This window comes from Cucurbita moschata, unplaced genomic scaffold (assembly GCF_002738365.1).
Source record: "Cucurbita moschata cultivar Rifu unplaced genomic scaffold, Cmos_1.0 Cmo_Scf00102, whole genome shotgun sequence".
Lineage (NCBI taxonomy): Eukaryota > Viridiplantae > Streptophyta > Magnoliopsida > Cucurbitales > Cucurbitaceae > Cucurbita > Cucurbita moschata.
The window spans coordinates 98,441-116,531 of record NW_019268618.1 but is presented as its reverse complement, the minus strand read 5'-3'; the positions used below and the strand labels follow the sequence as shown (position 1 = coordinate 116,531).

At 35.8% G+C, this 18,091-nt stretch overlaps 1 non-coding gene across 1 annotated transcript; it reads right to left on the bottom strand.

The window, feature by feature from the left end:
• Window positions 1-16,905: 16,905 nt before the first annotated feature.
• TRNAA-AGC lies at window positions 16,906-16,978 on the bottom strand. Its single transcript has one exon. It is a non-coding gene; the product is annotated as a tRNA-Ala (tRNA).
• Window positions 16,979-18,091: the final 1,113 nt, after the last annotated feature.

Genomic DNA, 18,091 nt, shown 5'->3' with positions numbered 1-18,091 from the left:
GTGAGAGGTTTTTTCTCAAGGCTTTTCACCAAGAAGAAGAAGATCTTCCATGTACCATGATCACTCTATTTAAAGAGTCATGTTTGCATGTTCATGCAAATTTGAGATCACCAAATTTTGACACTTAAAATTCCACTCAAATGTTTGGGATTATGTGGCAAGCATGCATGTTTGAGTTAACCAAATTTTGACACTCAAAATTCCACTCAAACTTGTGGGGTTATTTGGCAAGCATGCAAGTTTGGTTAAACCAAATTTTGACACCTCAAGATTCCACTAACATGGATTTTTCCATTAAATAAAGTCAACATTTTGACTTTCTTCATTTTAATTCAACAATGAATTTGAATAATGAATTTCAAATTAAAGTAAATTAAATGATTAATTAAACTATTTAATTAATATTTAATATTAATTCAAATGCCAATCCCAATGAATTCCGACACATAATTGATTAAGATATTTAAATCTTATTTAAATATCTCAGATCCTCTCTTTTTGTTTAGTTCGTAAATAAAACAAAAATGCAGTTAAATATATCGTATATATGTAGTGCATATTCCCTAAGTTGAATTTAAACACTTCGAACTCACTCATCACACTGTTCTATGGTTTAGTCTGATATGAGCTAGCAGAGGGACCTAATGGACCTATAGATCATGGGCTCCAACGATCCAAGATTAACTGGTTAAACTCATTAACCTTGTTAACCAACATTCGTTAACTACTAGGACACTCCACAATAGCCTAGTAGTTGCACTCCCCTACTATAGATATATTTCTATCCATTTGATATAACCATGATTAGTAAGTCGATCCTTCACAGGTTGTTCGTAACTAGAGCAGGGTCAATTTACCGTTTTACCACTAAAGTTACTTCTTGTTCCTTATGTCTCACTGATCCTCTAATGAACAATTGGTTTGTGGTCCAACCAGTAAACCGAATCCCTCTCAGGCTAATGAGAGGGTGGGGCCCCTTGTTCAAGACCTGGAGTCAGTGCTTAAGGGAACTACCTCTCTTCTATCCTTAAAAGTGGGTATGAGTGAATTCCATCTTGTACCCCACGTCCCTAGCCATTCACCCAGTCTTACCCCTGAAATGGGAGGCCTATTGAGTCGGCGAACTAGAGCCACTCTCACCCATGCAAATCTAAGGATAATTCCCAATAAACAGGAGTTCATGGTTAGCTCAGGATTAAAACCGAGTTACCTAGGTTATCGAATGAAAAGAAAATCAGTCTGAACAGTAAACGACATTATAAAGTGAGAGTGGTTTTCTTCATGGTCCAATCTTATGCAATACTCATTGCATAGGACGCCCCCACTCACATGTCTTCACATGTACAATTTAGTGATCACATTGTTTATATCTACAAAAGTGGGCCGCACCCATAGTGTCCCCAGAATAAGGTACTCAGCCTTATTCTTATACTATAGATCATTTTGACTATATATACTTGAACTTGATCCACTCTTATGTCTCTTCATATAGTTCAAGTAATCATACTATAGCCAGAGTGTTCTTAGTTTATTGGATTTAGATTAATGATTGTAAAGTTCACTTTATTCAATAACAATCTTTACTGAATAAACAACAATAATAACTTTATTGAAAATAAAATATGTTTTTGTTTACAAACTATGAGTTTTAGAGCATAAAACTCAACAAAAACCTAGCTGAACCGGATCAAGGGTCCTAACCTAGTCCGACTGACCTTCTTTGGCTGGCCCCGCCCCAACCTAGCTGAACCGGATCAAGGGTCCTAACCTAGTCCGACTGACCTTCTTTGGCTGGCCCCGCCCCTCGTAACAAGGTCAACCCGTACGTGCTCTTTCCTTTCGTTTAGCGAGATAGCTTACCAGCTCGTTCGGCTCATAGCAGCAGTATGAAAAGCGGAATCCACATCCTGAGTCGAGTCCGCATTGCCATACGAATCGACATCGGCCAAACCAAGAGCTCCTATTTTTTCTTTAATGAAAGCGGATCTAACAGTTTCGATAAAACCAACCTCTTCTAAAGAAGGAGTCGCTCTACCTTGATCACCGTGGACATATGCAGCTCCCGCTTTACCTTTGCCTACCGTGAAAAGGAAATTTCCCTCACAATAGGCCCTCCCAGCTCCCAAACGTCTTTCTATAAATCGAGAGAGGTATAGAATAGTACAACAAACCAACAAGACAAGAATGGACTCATAAGATGGGCGGTCAGGGAAGCGATTTCATTTGTGTTATCCGCCATGGAAATGATCAAGGAATTCAGATCCTGAATAAAGTACTGTAGGCAAGCGAAGCTTTTGAAAATGAAAGCGTGTAGAACTCATATCCACTTTCTCTTCGCTTCGTAAACTTCGGATCTGATCTTCCTTTCCTCTCTGGGTGACTGAGAGACAATTTAGGCCTGGTGTGCATCCGATTCGGTCAACAATAAGGTACAAAGCGGATTGATTAAATGGGCTTGAAGTTCCATTATCGTTAGGTCGAAGATCTCTACTAGGTTTAGTGCACTTTGGAAGTTGCAAATGTTGCCGTAATCGAATGTCTTTCTCATTCGACATTCTCTCTTACCAAGCACTCATACTCGCCAGGGTTGAGGAGACAGTCCGTGAGCTAATTGGGTTTTGAGATTGCGTATACACGAAAAGAGCTCGCTTTCAAGTTTCTGGTTCAGGAAAGGGTCTAATCTCTTTCATTGGAGCACATTGATGCCGAAGGAGTCTTCGAAACCGGTGGAGAGGCTATGATGACTTCAAGCTATTCAAATAGCATGACTGATACCACAAAGAAATGGTATCTCAGTCACACTAGTGGAATAGCTTTTTCATAATAATTATCTCGATATATGATACCAAAAACCTACCTGATGACTGATAAGGTAAGGGGTTTCAAAAGACAAAAGAATGACATGCTACGTGTTATAGAAAAGGAGATCTTCATTTTGTTTTCTTTTCAGTGTGCGCGGTTCGCCTGCCTTCCTGACCATAGATAGGCTATGGGGCTTTGCACTTCGGCCCCTAAGAATACCACATCAAGGTGACAGGATTCGAACCTATGGCTCTCTGAAACTTCTTCATCGGTTATTTGGGCGCATCTTCCTTAAAAGGATTGTGACGACAGATGACCTAGGTAAAACTTCTATTGGGAGATTAGTGCAATAGATTGACCCTTTCCTGAAACCTTCCGCGGACAACATAACAAAGAGTTCCTAAAAAAAATATCATAGAACAATTTGTGTAATGCCTTTGATGTTAGGCTCGAGGCTCTATCTTATCTCCCAAGAATATGGTTCATTCTCTATTCACATAGAAATTATGCAATAGAAAGTGGTACCCTCATCATCTTTTACAAAACTTTCTCAAGTCCTCATGGAATGATTTGAAAGTGGTACCCTCATCTTCTTTTATAAGACTACCTCGGCCTTCATGGAATGATTATGCTATGTTGATTCTTAGAGAAGGGAGTAGGAGTAAGAGTAGATAACTGTTTATGGTCCAAATCCCGAAAAAGTAAGTCTTTATGTCAAGAAAGGAGAGGAATCCTCATAGTTTCCAAGATTTGAAGAGAATCATATATACAAAAATTTCCTTTGTATATTCTTGTTGTCTCCATTCCATTTGAAAATTGATATTTTGTTTGGTAATTTTAAACTCATTATTTTTGTTTGTTCATTCCACCTAATTTGTAAAAAAAAAAAAAAATCATACCGCTAGACCAAATGCCCTTATAGTGGATCTATTATTTTTAATTGCCCGTGTGTATATATTTTCCGCACCTCAATATATGAAATTTATCCACATATTTTTGTGCTTTAGAACCTACTATTATTGTCATGTTTACTTCACATGGTCTACCACACAGTTGAAGCAGCATTGCCACCGGAGACCATGCATTGATCACTATTTTATTTATTTAATTATTAATTTTTTTGTTTTATTTCAAAATTATGTGTTTTATCCTTTAAAAAAACATTTGAATTTTAAGCAAAATTTCACACCAAACTAAGTTTTTGAAAAATATTTTTATTTATTTATTTTTTCTTTATCTTAGTTTTCCAAACATAGATCGACCTGGAGTGGCTAGTTTTCAAAACTACTTCTTTGCTACAATTGAACAATATTTATATTGTAAAATGGGATTAACTTCCTTTAAGTTTATGTAGTTTCTTTTTATTACTATGTTTACTTCTATCTCATGTTACTCCATTTGTATTTACTTCGTTTTATACAAAAGTTTACCGTAATTAATAAATCCATGTGCTTAACACATTCTCTACAAAAATAAACTTGTTTGTATCAGGATAAATTACAATGAATAGGGAGAAAAGAAATCCCAAAAAATAAGTAGAAGGTTGAGAATTTCACTGAACCACACAATGTGAAAGAGTGACTGCATGGCTCATATGCAATTCTACTACAAGAATGGCATGAAACTTGCATAGATGATGCTCGGATTTTGAAGGGAAACTTCTCAACTTGAGAGATCAATTTCATTCATCACAAATCTGATTTTTACATAATAATTTGGGGGCATTTATGACTCCCACAAAATAAGTTAGTGGTCGGATTTAATCTCGATCCCCTTAAATCTAAAAAAAGAACGAAGTCAATTTGACAATTCTACCGTTACAAACTTTATGAAATTAAAAATAAATAAAGTTTTCTAATAACTCATGTAATGATGCTTGCAACTTCATTATCTCCTTCAACTGTGTAAATATTCACTTCTGAAGCTCCAAATGGTCATTTCTCAATTTAATAAGCTTGTAACACATGAAATAATGGTTGAACCGAGCCTATCCAATTTTGTAGATGAAGAATGAATGCTTGTTGAATCTTCTTGGTCTTGGATCGTGTAATAGGTCCAGTTGGAACACCGTGATCCTTATCATCTTCCACGTCTTCAAAAGAGTTCGTCCTCGAATCAGAAAATCATCACCTACATCAAAAGGACTCAAGTCAGCAACATTGAAAGTAGAATGTGCTGAAAATTCTCCTAGAAGATCATTTTATATGCATTGTTATTAATTTTTTCAAGGACTTGATAAGGGTCATCCCCTCTTGGATGTAACTTTGTCTTTCTTTGAGATGAGAATCACTCCTTACTAAAATGTATCCAAACCCAGTTATCGGGTTGAAAAATGATTTCATTCCGTCCTTTGTTAATTCTTGAAGCAACATTGAAATTTTGTTTCTCAATTGTCTCCTTCCCCTCTTTATGCAATGTTTTGATCCCATATGCCTTACTTGTGGCTGCTTTCCTCACAAAAATATTACAATGAATAGAAAGCAAATCAAGACGCGTAAGTGGATTAAATCCGTAAGCAACTTCAAAAAGAGAACAATGAGTGACAAACATTCGTTCCAAGACTTAATATTCTTACAAATAATAGCCCTAAGCAATGCTCCTAATGTTCTATTAACCACCTCAGTTTGGTCATTAATTTGAAGATGACATGTAGTTGAAAACAATAATTTGTTACCCAATTTATGACTTAATATTCTTATAAATAATAGCCCTAAGCAATGCTCCTGATATTTTATTAACCACCTCAGTTTGCTCATGAATCAGAGGATGACATGCAGTTGAAAACAATAATTTGGTACCCAATTTATCCACCATACTTTCCAAAAGTGACTTAAAAATTTAACTTCCCTATCTTTTTTTGTGTGCAGCAAACATTGGTAACATTGACTACAAAACTTATAAACATCGTAATTCATGGCAAAGGTCATATGGATCATGATGAGCATTTTCTCCCGTATCTTGGTTTCGCTAACTAAAGTTTTCCAATAACTCCCAAACTTCACTACCTTATATAAACCTCTTGGGATAAGGATTCATATAACACTTCATAAAATAAGATCTACTGATGAATTTCATAGCATTTGAAGGTCATCTAGGTCATGAACCGAAGGTAAATTACCTTAGGGGCATTATGGTCATTTTACACCGTTTCTTTGTTTACCTACTTATCCTTATCCAATGACCACCAAATTTCATATCTAACCTCAACATACTATAATATGCTCAGTATTAAAATTTGATAGGCAGCAGAGCTCATATAGTAGGTTGTTTTAATGTTACTTAAATCTCGAGCTATTTAATCGGTTCAGGGTCTTAACTCATGGTTCTTTGGGTTTCTCTTTCATATATCCTTAATTCATACTTGGTTTAGGGTTCATATGAAAATCCAAGCGATTTCTACAAGTATTTCTTAACAAAAAGTCCAAGGTGGCTACTTGCCTCGTCGTCGACGTTTGGGATGTCCATTCTTAAGCTTCCAGTATCTGAATTACTTCATATTTCCTTCCACATACTCCTTATTGTGTCTATTTTCTGAAACCATAAGATTTTCTAGGAGAATCGGTCTGAAATGGGGCTAAAATTGAGAAAACCCGAGAAAAGGTAAAATTTTGAGTTGACTTGGATAGTTCAGTTGAACTGGCCATATCATCGTTCTCTTCCTCTGAACAGGAAGAAAATGCGCATTTTTCGCGTCGCCGCCATCTGAAACTCGACCTGTACAACCACATTTATAGCGTTTCTCTCCTCGATTTCTTCATGAAACTTAAAGATGGGTATTACAAGGAAGGGCTAGGGATTGATTTGATACCTTCTCGTGGATTGTAGCCTAAGATATTCGCTTCGAAAGTTCATCCAAAATATGATTTATCGTTGGAGATAAAACAAAGGATTTCTTATTGGGTAGCCGATTCTAGGGGTTTCAAGGCCCTATTTCTTAATTGATTCTCTTCCATTTTCTTCAGGCTAAAGGAATTTGGAGGAACGTCTTTGAGTGTAAGACCTTAATTTCCAAAAATCATTCTCGGTATGCAACTCACTCGAAACGCTAGATTTTCGATCTCTTGGGTAGCTTGTTCTACGATGTTTCATCTCTCGATTCCTTCATCAAGTTTCCTCAATTTCTTCCTCTGAAGCTAGAGGAATCCTTAATTTGAAGGAAAAGAGATCGTAGATAGGAATTCGACTCTTATCCCCAATTTAATTTCTAAACCTATTTCCTTCAATTCGACATGCTCTCGAGGTTATTTTTCTTTGTGGTCTTCTATGGAAGCATTCTTTGGAGGTGCAGAAACTGATTGGAATCATTCTTGCTCGACGAATCATCATGTATCCTTGGATTGGATATTCGACGAATCATCATGTATCCTTGGATTGAATTTTCAAGTTTTTCTTAAAGTTCTTCAATGGCGGATTGAATTGGGGGAATGGTTTCTAGGCACTTTCAGCACTCTATTCCTTCATAGAACTTGTGGGTAATCTTGTTGAGAAACGGTAGGAATAAGTTTGAAGAGAAATGGTGGAGGATTGCTCTCGAATTTGGAAGAAATCTGAGAGTAGGAGACCCATAATCTAAACGCTTATTGTCTTCGATTTGGGGATCGACCTTTCTCGATTCTTATTCCGTATTATTGCTCCTACTTCAGACTTTATAGGAGGAGCTTAAATCGACATTGAGAGCTCCAGATTCTTCGTTATTTAGAACTTTGAAGAGAAATGGTGGAGGATTTCTCTCGAATTTGGAAGAAATCTGAGAGTAGGAGACCCACAATCTAAATGCTTATTGCCTTCAATTGGGGGATCGACCTTTCTCGATTCTTATTCCGTATTGTTGCTCCTACTTCAGACTTTATAGGAGGAGCTTAAACCGACATTGAGAGCTCCAGAATCTTCGTTCTTTAGAGATCGAACTTTCTGGATAATTTTTCGGAGATATCAACTCCGATCATATCCTTACCGACCTTGGCTTTGAATACTAGTCGTTGGATGTGATGATCTGTGCGTATTCGTTCTAGATCATATCAAATTTTGGAGGAGATCCGACGGTTGAAATTTGAGTTCGAAGGATTTTGCTCGGATGGTCACGGTAGATGCTCTGATTCTAATTAGAGTGGCATTTCTGTAATTATCCATTCTTCTAGAGGTATTTTCATAATTTGCCACTTTTTGAATATTTTATTATTATTTTTCTCGAAAAATCTTTAATTTTTCTACAAATTCCTCGTCGCTTTTTTGATCATTTCTCACTAATTTTGAATCTTGAGATTCCTTCAAGATAAGGAATTACAAATCCGTAAAGATTCTTGATAATTGATAAAATGACTTTTTTGCCTTTTTCATTTACTTTTTCCTTTCCAATCCTTTTCAAAAGGCCTTTTAACTCCTTGAAATCACTTGTTAGGGTACACGAGTTACTTGACTAAGTCCCTTGTTCTTGCTTAATCCTTTAATTTTTTTTTTCCTTTCTATCCTTTGGGTCTTTCATGAGTGGCTTATTCTTATGGGAGCTAATTTCCTTCATTTTTGGGTGTTACATATACATACCGGTTACAAACACAAAATAAGAAGCAGACTCAAAAGAAGAACAAAAAATACTAGATTAAAAATAGAGGCTAGTCCATGGCCCACACTCCAAAGTCCACTCTCATCCACGACCAACTCTTAGTTATTTGAAAAAAAAAATGATAAACATGGAGTGAGTAAAACTTAGTAAGTAACCTACTAGTAGGTTCTTAATCGCAACCTTAAGCTAGGATATTACTTCTTGTTATGTTTTCTGGATCTTAGAACTTAGAGGTCATCGTGTCATGTATCATGTACTGATCCTGAAAACCTTCCCCGAAAATAACCTTCAATTTTCTCCCCATGAACACATGAGTGGTGTCGTCATAATCATGTAGTCCTACTAGTAAATCGTGGTGCAGGACATCTCGTTTAACAGATGGGAAAGGTATGCCTATCATAACATCTAGCTCATGATACATATTGTAGGACATCCTACCTAAAGAGGAATAGGGGCTTTTTAGTACACATCGTAATGCAGATAATGGTTACTTATGGGTATGGATCCTAGCAACTTATTTAGCATGTTATTCACATAGTTCTAGATACTTGGTATATGGATTATTGATGAACCTAGGTTTATACATAATGTCATGGGTTAGGCTTTAGGAGTTGAGGTTTTAGCTTAGGAAAACATTAGAGGATAACCTAACGTGGACTTATTCGTGTGAAAACCTACTAGCACTTTGAGGATCTCTTTCCTTCACCAAACTAAACTTATGGGTAAACTTATTTAGAAGGTGCAGAAACAAGTTTGGAAATGAATAGTGGACTATAGTTCTTGAATTCGAGGTAAACCCATGAACACGATACCCCAAAACAAAAAACTTGTATCTCTCGATTGGGTACTCGATTAAGCTTGCTTCTTGCCCCTAATAGTCTACCATAATTCATAATTTATAGACGGATTTTTCACTACCATTGAAACATCTAGAATTTCTATAATTTCATTCTTGATTTTTCTGAATCTTCTGCCAGAAAAGTCTTCTCCGATCGGAGCCTTCCTTTTTTAAGCACCTTGTAATTCTTATTCTATAAAAAATTTAATGATTCGAGAAGTTTATAAAAATTAGAAAAAGTACCATTTTCTCAATGTTTTTTCAATTTTACTTGTTCTTTGCTTCTAGATACAACCTAGTAGGGATTATACACTGTCTCTTATTGGAGACCTTGAGTGTGGCAAATTCTCCTCTCCTTCGAAAACTTTCAGTCAACGAAAGTGCTTATTCTAAAATAGGTCAGGGTACAAGGTTCTTATTTGCCTTCTGTTTTCCAAGTGTCTCCTTCTACTCTATGATTCTTCCATAGGACCTTAACAAGAGGGATTTCCTTGTTTCTCAATCATTTGACTTTCTTGTCTATTATTTGAATCGGGTCTTCTTTATACGTTAGGTCATCTCTCAAGAAGAGAGTTTCATGAGCCAGTACGTGCAAACGATCTAGGGTATACTTCCATAGTATGGATACATGAAAGATATTATGTACTGCAGACAAGTTTGGGCATTGCCCGATTCTATAGGCCACAGATCCAATCCTTTCTAATATCTCAAAGGGACGATAAACCTAGGGCTTAGCTTCCCCTTTTCACCCTACCTGAGCACCCCTCTCATTGGGTGCTACCTTTAGGAATATATGATGCCCTACCTACAATTTCATGTCCTTGCGCCTTAGGTCTGCATAGCTTTTCTCTCGGCTTTGTGCGGTTTGTAGCCTAGCTTTAATCTTCTGGACTGCGGCGTTGGAAATTTGCACCAGCTCTGGCCCAATAGTTGTCGTTTGCCCCCCTTCTTCCCAAAGGATAGGGGATCGAAATCTTCGTCCATAGAGAACCTCGTATGTGGCCATTTGTATGGTGGCTTGGCAAGTATTATTATAAGCGAATTTCATAAGGGGTAGGTACTTATCCCAACTTCCTGCAAAATCCATCACATATACCCTCAACATGTCTTCCAATATTTGCTTGAGCATTTCTGTTTGACCATCTGTTTATGGGTGGAATGTCGTACTACAACTGTGTACCCAATGCCTTTTGTTGAATTTTCCAGAAGCGAGATTTAAATCTGTTATATCGGTCTAATACTATTGCATTTTGTTGAATTTCCAGAAGTGTACCCAATACCTTTACCGAAGAATATTCATTTTTAATGTTAGCAAGAGTAGCTTAGTTGGGAGATTGTTAGACTGAAAATTTGAAGGTCACACGTGTTTTATCCCTAATACAAGTTTATTATGTGACTATACAATCTAAAAATATAACTTGCTTATTCAATCTAAAATTAGTGATTATTTCTTTTTTAAACATAATGAATTAACGAAAATACCTTTACTTATGAATTTTCATTTTTAATATTAGCGGGGATAGCTTTGTTGGGAGAGAGTCAGACTGAAGACTTGAAGGTCACGTGTTTGATCTCCACGTTCAGCGCACCTAATTCTAGTTGCATAACTTGCCTATTCAATCTAAAATTAGTCATTATTCCTTTCTAAAATCTCAATGAATTATCGAAAATACCTAACGTGTTCTAGTTCACCGCACCTTATACAAGTTGGATAACTTGAATATCTTATTAAAAATTAGTGATTATTTCTATTTAAAATTTCAATGAATTAGCGAAAAATACCTTTACTGATGAATTTTTATTTTTAACGATAGTGTGGATAGTTCAGTTGAGAGAGCGTTAGATTGAAGATCTGAAGGTCTCGTGCTCGATCCACGTTAATCACACTTGCACAATTTGACTATTCAATCAAAGGTCATGTGTTTGATGAATTTGACTATTAAATTGGGAGTGGGAGTGTCAAGATGAATTTTCATTTTAATGTTAGCATGGATATCAAAATTGGGAGTGGGAGTGGGAGTGGGTCTATAGATCTAAAGTTAACGTGGATTCCTAATTATTTATTTGACTATAAATGCTCTATAAGAATTCTTTATTTTAATGTTAGCATGGATAGCAGAATTGGGAGTGGGTCTGTAGATCTAAAGATAGCATGGATTCCTAATTATTTATTTGACTATAAATGCTCCATAATACATTTAGTAAAATGACTCGTTTTATTGCTCCATAAGACATTTAGTAAAATGACTCATTTTATTGTATGGAACAATAAAATTGAAGTTCTCGTATAATTGTCAATACATTCTACTTTCAATGTTGCCAAATTGAGTCATTTTGATGTAGGTGATGATTTTTCTGATTCGAGGACGAATCCTGAAGAGGGGGATGATGATAAGAATCACGGTGTACATTCTACTTTCAATGTTGATGAGTTGAGTTCTTTTGATGTAGGTGATGATTTTTCTGATTCGAGGACGAATCCTTTTGAAGAGGGGGATGATGATAAGAATCACGGTGTTCCAATTGGACCTATTACATAACCCAATGCCAAGAAGATTCAACAAGCATTCATACTCCATCTACAAAATTGGAGTCAAGACCATTTGGAGATTCAAAAGTAAATATTTGGACAGTTGAAGTAGTGGATGAAGTTGCAAGCATCATTTCATGAGCGGTTAGAAAACTTTATTTATTATTTTAATTTCATAAAGTTTGTAATGCTCAAGTTGACTTCGTCTTCTGTGGAGATTTAAAGGGATCGAGATTAAATCACGGCCACTAACTTCTTTTGTTGGGAGACTATAAATACCAACAAATTATTATGTAAAAGCATATTTGTGATCAATGAAATTAATCTCTCAAGTTGAGACGATCCCCCTTATAGAAATCTGAGCATATCTTTGTCATTTCTAAGTTTCATGCAATTCTTGTGGTAGATTGCATCTGAGTAATTCAATCAAGCCTTGATCAAGTTCGATGGTGAAGTGACTCAATTTAGAAAAAGGTTCCAAATCTTGTTTCTCCATCTTGGATCTCATCATCTAATTCTAGCTTTATCTCTTGGTTGATCAAAATTTTGTATAAGAAGGTGTCAATTTCTTTAATACAAGGGTTCTTGCTTCTACAAAAGCTTGGCTCGTTGGGCTGAAGATTACGGTTGGTCTATCATCCTCCAACGGGATCTTCTATCCTCATGACTTGCTCTGATGTAGTCGTTCTTCTAACACCGATGACACGTCCAGTTGTCGAGATTGGTAATGTAAGTTTGTAACCCATTCATTGAGGTTCTTGGAATGATTCTATAGCTTATCATTTCCATGTTGGGAGTTGGATCATGGGTCTTGGGCGAAGGAATCCTTTATTTACCGCCCTTCGAGTTGAAGGAAGTGTCATAAGGCTAATTTTTTTTCAATTTTTTTTTATCTATTTTATTGATTTTTTTTAGTGATTTTATTTGATTTTATTTGATTTTATTTCAATTTGGTCAAACTCACTCACGTGCTCATCTCAATCATTTCAGTCTTGTTGGCGTTCAATAAGAGAGACCTTGGAAATAACCTGTAACTATTCAACTGGATTATCACATTAACAATTTGAATCAAATAAAGTGGCATTAACCATTTGAATCACCTCAACCCCACTTGTTGAACTTGACCAAATGTCTACAACATAACACTAACAAAGGTACAAAGTTCATAAAAGTCTTTTTAATCTAAAATACCATTGAACTTGACCATTATAGTGCCTCTCAAACGTAGGTAAAGTTTAAATTCGCGTCTCCTTGTCAAACTCACTCGGGTGCACATCTAAACCATGATGGCGTTCAACAAGAGAGACCTCGAAAATAGCCGGATTATCGCATTAACCATTTGAATCACCTCAACCCCACTTGTTGAAATTGAAACAAATATCTATAACATAACACTAACATAGGTACAATGTTCATAAAAGTCTTTTTAATCTAAGATACTATTGAACTTGACCATTACAGTGCCCTCAAAATGAGGTAAAGTTTAAATATAATTGGTGACAAAAGATGAAACTATAAAATAGAAAGAAATAAGAAAATAATATTCAATTTCAGAGAATCAAACCAGAATCTCCTAGGTGAAAGCCAAATATCCAAACCGTTGGACAACAATGAATTTTTTGTGTAGTTGTCCTAAAATCTTTTGTCTGATCGCTGAAGAGTTTTACTATGCTGTTTTGGGTAATGTCTAACTCTTCGACATGTCCTTTCATGTGTGTGATAGAGTTCTCAAAGTTACCGCGATGTTTCAAGCTGTTCGATCGTGTGGCTCTTTCTTTAAAAGGGTCAACATCAAACGTCAGGTCTTTGATTGGCAACTCATCAGAGGAGCGTCAATTGCATCGATTCCAACAACAATCTTCCCACGAGTTTATGGTGCATGACCCATTTTTTATACCATTCACCTTCGAGCGCCACCATAGTTTTGCATCGTCCATGAGATGCATTGGACCAACGTAACTCTTAGGTCCTATGAGCAAGTTCCAGTAACCTTCAAGTATTGTTCTACGTCAAAAATAAAGCTTTTTAATTCCTTAGCATCCCGGTTTCCCTTTAAGGGGTTGTATTTTCCTCTGCAGTATTTTCATCTGCCTCTTCTATATCATTATTTTCATCTGCCGCTTCTATATCATAGAGTCGGTAAGCTTTTGACTCTTCACTAACTACCAGCACAACTTAACTCAAACTCTTATCATCTAGCTTAGTTCTCTGAGATGCCTTCTCTTTTTGTCTCTAATCAACTCGAGCTCACAATATTATTTTTCTTCCTTCTGCTACAGCTCCAGAACTAATCGTCGTTGTGCTTTTTCTACCCTTCTTCTATTCTTTTCCAGCATTTTATCTAGCTCTTCTCTCTCTTTTCGTGCTTGTTCTTCTTTTTGTCTTGTAGCAGTAAGAGCGGCTTCTTTCTCTTTCTCTAGCTGCACATCAACATCAACAAACAACTTCGTGCGACCTTCCTCTATTCTCCTCTGTATTTCTAATTTAGTCTCTTCAGAGTTTAGCCTTTCTCCAACCTTCTTCTGAATTAGTTTTTCCATCCTCCTAGCTGCATCTTCTTCTGAATTAGTTCTTCCATCCTCCTAGCTGCATCTTCTTCTAACTTCTTCAACTTTGCTTCACGCCTTTTCTTCTCTTCTTCTTCTTTCTTAAGCTTCTCTATGGAATGATTCCGATCAGTGGATGCACAACTAGGACTGAAACTGAACGATTTGGGGAAAGGAGATAACGAGGAAGACCTACTTCTGCGTTGGCGGCTGAGGGAACTTGAACGGCTGCTTCTCCTGGAATGGGTAATGGAATGATAGGGGGAAGGACTTGGGTCCCTTCTGCTTCTCTGACTATGGCGATAGGAATTAGAGCGGTGAGTGTATGACAGAGACCTTGAACCACTTCTCCCCATAAGTTTCAATTGAGTTTGAGTGGCTGCTACAGGCTGAGATAGCATGCAATACGAATATTCGATTCAAAGACATCTTTGTCTCCATAATTAAGCCTCTCTCAGGATGAAACATCTTGCATGTTTCATTTTGAAACAAAAAGGTAACCCCCTTCGCTTGCAATTTATCACTACTCAACAAATTGTTCCTCAGGTCTGGCACATAGAACACTCCTGTGATTATCATTATAATTCCATTCACTTCTAGTCGTACATTACCCTTTCCGATTACAACCATGCTTGACATTCCCATTGAAAATGTCCTAGCTTGTGACAGTTATAGCACTCCACTGTGGTCTTGTTGAAGGTTTGTCTGCCTCGTCCCCTTCCTCTGCCTCTAAAGCTTCCACGACCTTGACTCCTTCCTCCATCAGACTGCACAAGTGGACTCTCCATCGACATACTTTTATTATGACACACTTAGAAGACTGCTGCTTCTAGTTTTAACTAGTTTAGGGCATGGCTCTGATACCAAATTGTTAGGAATAGAAAAAGAAAATTGGAAAGATCAGAAGAATTGAGAGAAATCTCTCATCCAATTGAAGAATGCCTAAATCAAATCTAATTCAAATAACTCGATCAAATCTAATCCAAATAACTCAATCAAATCTAATCCTAACAGTTACCATATCTATATCTCATTTTTATTTTTTTAACTCTGAGATATTTTGCTTTTATAAATAGATATCTTCACGAAAATAGGTTTAATTTATGTTGAGATGGAGAATAAAAATTGACACTTAAAGAACGTTGATACTTGGGACTTTGATTCCTCTTAGTGTGATGCTTGCATCTTGCAATTACTTGGGTAGAGAATGTGTTTCACTTAAAATTCACTCAAGAGAAAATAATCAAATAACGAACCATATTTGAGAGAGGATAACTTTTTTTTTTTTTAATCTTTGGGAAACATGAAAGAATAAAAATTAAAACATGACATGAATAACATCTTCTTGAATCTTTGTTTTGTTCTCCTAAATGTATATAAATAAAATCTTATATATTTTTACATAAAAAATTTAAGATTACCTATTTAATAAAACTCCATCCAAACTTCTACTCATAAATTTAATTATTATTTGTATACAATTGTTAATATGTAAGAAAATACACGTACGAAATGTTTATACTATTGGTAATACACTAGTCTCGGTTGTTTGACTAAAACAATGCAACCATTATCCAAACTAAAGAATTTGATTCGAAGCTATCTCCTAATAGAGGGAGGCTCAATTAGATTTTGTTGTAAGATTCGACCCTATCAATTTGAATAGCGTTCTCCAACTATAAATATTGAACTCTAAAGTATTCACGAGCAAAGTAAGTTTGTTAAAACTATCTATAAAAGTGTTCCAAAGTGAGTCGTGGAGAAGATTTGCCTTAAAATCTAGTTCCAATTAAGGATGTCAATGATGAAGAAGTGCAAGCTGTTGGAAGGTTTGCCGTGGAAAATTTCAAAGGTGGTAGATATAATTTAATCTACAAGCGTGTGGTGGTCTTTTCAGTCCCATATAGGCTTTGACCCCAAATTTTATATTATTGTGATAGAAGCTATAAATGACAACAATATTCATTGGTCAGATATTGCAATTGTGAAGAAGTTCCGTCATATGCATGGGATGCTACCGCCATCCAATAAACTCTTATCTTTCATCAAATTCCCTCTCCACAAGTGAATTCATCAAATTCTCTTTCCACGAGTAGTATAAGCTCTTATCTCTTTTAAGGAATTCATCAAATTCCCTTTACAATAAGTCCTCTCTCTATGTGCTTGTGGGACATTACTCAGCCATAATGATATAATAATCCTTTTAAGGAATTCATCAAATTCCCTTTACAATAAGTCCTCTCTCTTTGTGCTTGTGGGACATTACTCAGCCATAATGATATAATAATCCTTTTAAGGAATTCATCAAATTCCCTTTTATGTGCTTGTGGGACATTACTCAGCCATAGTGATATAATAATCCTTTTAAGGAATTCATCAAATTCCCTTTACAATAAGTCCTCTCTCTATGTGCTTGTGGGACATTACTCAGCCATAATGATATAATAATCTTTGAAGGAATTCATCAAATTCCCTTTACAATAAGTCCTCTATCTATGTGCTTGTGGGACATTACTCAGCCATAATGATATAATAATCCTTTTATAAGTATCTTTTCTTTTTCTCTCGTACCCACCTTATACATAACATGTTAAATTAATTCATACTTAAAAAAATAATTTCTCCCTTTTGGAGATGCGGGGTATCGATCTCCGTACCTCTCGCATGCTAAGCGAGCACTCTACCATCTGAGCTACATCCCCACAATTTTTGCATCACAAAACCCTAAATTTCCCGTCATCAATAATAGTGAAAATGAAGAAATATTGCTACCCAACATGTTATGAATAGGGAAAAATTGAAAAGAAATAATATATTTAATAATGGATAGTCTTATTTTTGGAGATGCGGAGTATCGATCCCCATACCTCTCGCAAGTGTATGAAGCCTTGGGATGAGATGTTAAGAAAGACTATGAGTACTAAGAGCATGGTGGTAAGTATAAGATGTCGAATATGAAGTCCTTAGATAAGAAGAGATTTAGACATAGGGGCATTTCAAGAATTGAACTCAAAACCTCTTGCACCTCTAGTGAGAATCATACCACTAAACCAAATGCCTTTTCTTGAACACCCAATATTTTTAGCTTCTACTCAAATATATTTTTCTCTTAGTAGTTGGAGGGCTATAAAACGAAAAGTTGAATTGTTATAATATACAAGGGTTATCAAATAAACCAACAACCCAACAAAAGAAACAAACTAATCAATTTTGGTTAGATTGATTCGGTTCAGTTCATCAGTTTGTTTGATTTAATTTTTCTATTTTGCCTCGTATGACAAGAAAATAAAGTTGTATTGAATGCACCTTAGTTTCATTTATGACAAACTCATATGAAACATAATTGCATTAATAGTACTCAGAGTTTGAGTCTATAAGCATTTCATGAACTTCAGTGCAATTCATGCTTCATTAAAGATGAGATGAACTTTAGTTATGTAAGGGAACTTTAAATTGCTTCATGTGGAGCTTCAATTACTATATGCTAGTTACAATCTTTAGGATTGACTAATTGGACACGAATTCATGGATTTAGGGAAATTTTTGTGTAATTATCAACTACAACTTATGTTTTCAAATTATTAGGACATAATTTAGGTAGTTATTTTTATGAGTCGTAAACTTGTTTCTTTGCATAATATGGATTTAGTTGAGCTATTATTATCGATAAGATGGAGAAAGAAATTTTCTTTGAATTGACTAATAGACCTAGGTTCATCGTTGTTGTCTTTTAACTTGTGATTTTGCAAAAAGCTTAACTAATATGAACTGTCATGTCACAAGAACTTTTAAATCAAGAATATACCCTACACATC